Below are 5487 nucleotides of genomic sequence, written 5' to 3' on the forward strand. Positions count from 1 at the left end.
CTTTCGAAAAAGAAAAAAAAAAAAACTGTCAATGGCTTGCATTATTGCAAATTTTGGCAAATTTTTTATTTCTATACCTTAAATAAATGCTTCCTTCATTTGTCTTTATCAATGCATTACATTGAGCATTGAATCCTCTATAATGTAATTTATCCACATATGGTTCTTGCCAAATCCTATTCTCATGTATTTTCTTATATCAATGGCATCGTATTAGTAGGGCTCTTCTCCTTAAATTGTCATTCCACCTACATTGCCCATTTAATATGCCTAGTGTAGGGAGTGTCATCTCCCACTAGTCATTTCCTTAGGAGCATGTTACCTTGTTTATTACTTCTCCCTTTTTCTTTACTATTTCCTTTTAGCCCTTTATCAGTTTTTTACATACTCTTTTCCATCTTTTGCAAGATGTTGTCTCGCAAGGGTAAGGGAGTAGCTTCTTCCTCTAGAAGCTGACATGCTTCCAGCAGAAGAAGGAGGGGCTCTGCTTCCAACTCTTCAGCTTCCCGAGCTCGACACACATGAGACTTATCCGAGGAGTTCGAGGATTATGACGAGCACGTATTTTGCAGTCTTAAAGCTACACGCTCTTGAGTCGAGTTCACCAAGAGCTAGGTTTTATTGGAGCAATCCAATGGGGTGGAAGACTTCATTCAAGTCTGCATGCTCGAGCGATTCACCGCCCTTGGCTAGGAATCCATGCTTACTTTCGACCAACATGGCTACCCCAACGTTATGAAGCTATTTTATTGCAACCTGGAGGTGCCCTACGAGAACAAAATGTACACCGTTACTAGTCCGGTAAAGGGCCGGAATATCACACTTCCCATCAATCTACTGGCAAGATTCAATACGATAGCGTACCTTTCCTACTCATACATGGCCTTGTGATATGTCCAAAGGCACAGCTTAAGCGTGTGGATCATCTTGGGTACCAGCTCAATTTCATACGGCCACCCCGTATTTGACGTCACCCTTGCCATTATATACCACAAGGTACCGACATCAACCCGTTCCGATTCAAACATTGCAGGACCAAACAGAACCAACCAATTAATAAATCGGGTTTAAAGAGAAGGGATCTACATCCATTGTGTATGATGTTTGTATAAGGGAGTTGTTGTATTTACTTAGAAAAAACAGTGATCATTTGATCAGTGCCAATGAGGGCAGTACTTTTTACCCTATCTGGGTTCGGGTCGTTACATCCTGTGCCCTAATGGGGAGAAATGCTCTAATCGAGAGAGGCATACAGTCATTCTAAACATCAAGAATAATATACAGTCATTCCAAACATCAAGAATAGCATATCCTTGGCATACATCATCAACAAGATATATTCCCAAAAGAGAGAAGGAAGAGATTGAAGAGATCTCACCAAAATAGAAGCATGGAGTTAGAGAACTCTAAACAAAAATCACACCATACAGAATGAACATCAATGTGTTGCGAGTTGCTACTAGAAAATCAGCTCAATCAGACCACGGATGACAGTCCGATCGAGCTCTTGAAGGTGACTACGAAGTGTTTTTAAACCCAAAATTTTCTACTTTCTTTTTTTTTTCTTCTTCTGCAGATAGCCGCACTCTCTCCTCTCTTTTTAACTTTTTTACCTTATTATAAAAACAAGGCTAATATGAGAAAACTATTATCAATACCCTTGTGACAAAAATGCCTTCCTCATGGGCCTTAAACTGAAATGGGCTTCACCTAAAGAAGGTGAACTTTCTTGGGCCATCCTTCACAAGGAGGGAAACCCAACCCAATAAATCTCCTCCTCTTGACTATGTGGAAGGATTCGTTATGACGGCGATCAAATGACAAACGTCAAGCTTCTCCATTGGTAAGGCTTTTGTCAACATATCAGAACTATTATGATCTGTATGAATTTTTTTCAATTTCTAACGACTTGAAATTTAGAACATCTCTTTTCCAGTGATATCTCACATCAATATGCTTCAACCTAGAATGAAAATAGGAATTCTTACTAAGGTGGATAACACTTTAACTATCACAAAACAACACACAGAGATCTTGCTTGAAGCTAAGCACCTGCACAAACTTCTTCATCTATAGTAACTCTTTGCAAGCTTCCGCTGCTGCAATGAACTCTGCTTTGGTAGTAGAAAGTGCAACATATTTATGCAGTCTTGATTTCCAAGCTACAACGATGTCTGAGAAAGTGATCAGGTATCCTAAAGTAGATTTATGAGAATCTATGTCCGACCATGTTTGCATCTGTGTAACTAACCAAGAAAGGTTTTTCATTTCCAAAAAAAAGTCTCAAATTAGAAATGCCACGAAGATACTCATAATTCACTTAATTGCATTCTAAAACATTCTTCCAGGATTAGAGAGAAAGAAACTAACTGTGCCAACTGCTTCAGTTATATCTGGCCTTGTGCAAACCATCGTATACATCAAACTTCCCACTATGGAGGCATATGAAACTCTTTCCATGTTTTTCTTTTCTTTATTAGTAGAGGGACTCTGTTTGATGCTCAATCTAAAATGAGTAACAAGAGGAGAGCTAACCACTTTAGCTTTGTCCATCTTAAATCTTTGAAGCACCTTTTCAGTGTACTTCTCTTGTGATAACCATAACTTCTTAGCATGCCTATCTCGGATAATTCTTATGCCAAGAATATGTTTTTCTAGCCTCAAGTCTTTCAGCTGCTTCTTCAACTTGTCAATCCTTAAAGCATTCTTGCCAACAATCAACATGTCGTCCACATATAATAAAAGAATAACAAAGTCATCATCAAAGAATTTTTGTACAAAAACATAATGGTCAGAAGTAGTTTTCTTGTAGCCTTGCTCCCCATAATTGATTCAAACTTATACCATTGTCTTGATATCTGCTTTAATAAAGAATTTTCTTTAATCTGCACACATAATCTTTTTTTTTTCTTTTACTTTGAAAACTTCAGGTTGCTCTATGTAAATCTTTTCCTCTAAATCACCATGAAGGAAGGCGGTCTTTGAGTCCATCTGTTCAACTTCTAAGTCAAGGCTAGTTGTTAAACCAAGAATCACACGAATAGATGATATATTTACAATTGGACAAAATATCTCAGCAAAGTTAATACCTTTCCTTTGACTAAATCCCTTAACAACCAATCTAGCTTTATATCGTGGAAGTAAGAAATGTTCTCTTTGTTTCACCTTATACACCCACCAATTCTTCAAAGCCCTTTTGCCCTTAGGTAATTTCACCAACTCAAAGGTGTGATTCTCATGCAATGACTTCATCTCATCTTGCATGGCTTCAACCCACTCATTCTTGTGTTCATCTTCTATTATTTTTTCAAAACACTCGAGTTCTCCCCCATCAGCTAATAATACATACTCACTTGTAGAATACCGTGTGAAAGGTTGTCGGTCTCTAGTAGATCTCCTAAGTGGAATTAGTTATGGAACTTATGGTATGAGAAATTGCTCATGAGGACTATCATCTGTCTCAACTTACATGGGAGCATCTGCATCATCTGTACCTTACTGATCATTTTGAATTTCATCTCCAATATGTTTTAGCACTGGGGGTGGAGGAACCATATCTAAATCAATTAAATCACCACTGGGTTCTTGACCTATCTTCTCTACATTATCAGTGTCTTGTATGGTCTCCTCCGCCATAAATACAACATCTTGACTTTTAATGATTTTCTTATTGATCGAGTCATACAACTTATAACCAAATTCATCATAACCATAGCCCACAAATATACACTATTGTGTATTGACATCAAGTATAGACTTCTCATCCTTGGGAATAAGCACAAATGCCTTGCATCCAAAGACACGCAAGTGATTATAAGAAACATCCTTACCTGTCATAGCTCTATTTGTTGAATCAAACTGTAATAGAACACATGGTGTTAGATTCAAAATATGCACAACTATATTTAAAGTCTCACCCCAAAATGTTCTTGGCAACCGTACCTATGGAAGCAGACATCTGACTCTCTCCATCAGTGCCCTTTTCATTCTCTCAGCCAAGCCATTCAACTTAGGAGTCTTTGAAGGGGTCTTTTGATGTCAAATACCCATTTCTCTGCAATAATTATCAAATGGTCCTAAAAACTCTCCCCCATTATCTGTGCGGATGTATTTCAACTTCTTTCTAGTTTGTCTCTTAACTGAGGCCAGAATCTGCTTGAATATATCTAACACTAAATCTTTTGTCTTCAAGGTGTAAATCCATAACTTTCTTGAGTGATCATCAATGAAAGTTACAAAATAAAGGGACCCACCAAGTGTCCTTGTCTTCATACGACCACACACATTAGAGTGTACCAAGTCAAGTACATTTGACTTCCTTAAAAGAGGAGAACTCTTAAAGGAGGCTCTGTTCTGCTTCTCTGCCAAGCAATGAGCATACTTTTTCCAATGAGTATTGTTCATTCCAAGTAGAATCTTCTTCTTCACCAATATCATCATTCCTTTTTTACTCATATGTACCCAAGCCTTTTATAACACAACTCAATTGTACCATCATTCTCTACTGTATTTACAATGCCTTTGGAGAGCTTTGCCTACAAAAAGTACAATGTCGAACACTTTTTGCCTCTTGCCACAACCATAACACCTTTGGTGAGTTTCCATTGTCCATTACTGAAGGTATTACAAAATCTCTCATCGTTAAGCCTACCACAACAATTAAATTCAAGCGGATGTCAGGAACACGTTTCACATCCTTAAGAACTAACATTGTGCCAATATTGGTTTCTAAACAAACATCTCCTATGCTAACAACTTTTGCTAAGCCATCATTCTCCATCTTTACAATCCCAAAGTCATTGGGTGTATAAGATGTGAAGAAGTCCTTTCGAGATGTGACATGAATGGAAGCATCACTGTTAATCATCCAACTAATCTCATTGCATGCAAGATTAACATCATTATCATAGATAATGAGAAAATCCTCTAACATTACAATAACTCTTTCATCATTGCTACCATCATCATTTTTCTTCTCTTTGACCTTTTCTTTTTTATTCTCTCTTTTCAACTTTAGGCAAAACTTCTCGGTGTGACCTTTCAAACCACAATAACACCATTCAACATTTGCAAAATTGTTAGATTTTCCTTTGCTCTTATCTCTATTTTTTGGATCTCTACTTTTACTCCTCCCCCTTTTCTAGGTGACCAAAGCATCTGATGGTAAAGAGGAATTATGTGACTTTCTTCTTATTTCTTCATTCAGAATACTATTTTTTGGCCAAATCCATCGAGATTACACCATCTAAAGCTGAGTTTGACAATGAAGTTCTAAATGTCTCCCGTGAGTCCGGTAAAGTACCAAGAAGCTACAATCCTTGTATCTCTTTATCAAATTTTATACCCATTGCAGCAACTGATTAATGATTTCTTGAAATGAATTCAATTGATTTGTCATCGGAGTTCCATCTTGGTATTTCAAATCCATCATTTGTTTAATCAAAATAATTTATTAATTTGAGTCTTTGTAGGATATAATTGCTCAAG

At 37.2% G+C, this 5487-nt stretch overlaps 1 protein-coding gene across 4 annotated transcripts in view; it reads left to right on the forward strand.

The window, feature by feature from the left end:
* The window catches only part of LOC122084448 (bcl-2-associated transcription factor 1-like), a 10792-nt gene that overhangs the window by 502 nt on the left and 4803 nt on the right, over positions 1-5487 (forward strand). The gene's annotated exons all lie outside the window — the stretch shown is intronic.

The sequence above is a fragment of the Macadamia integrifolia genome, chromosome 7 (genome assembly GCF_013358625.1).
Source record: "Macadamia integrifolia cultivar HAES 741 chromosome 7, SCU_Mint_v3, whole genome shotgun sequence".
NCBI classification, from domain to species: Eukaryota; Viridiplantae; Streptophyta; class Magnoliopsida; order Proteales; family Proteaceae; genus Macadamia; species Macadamia integrifolia.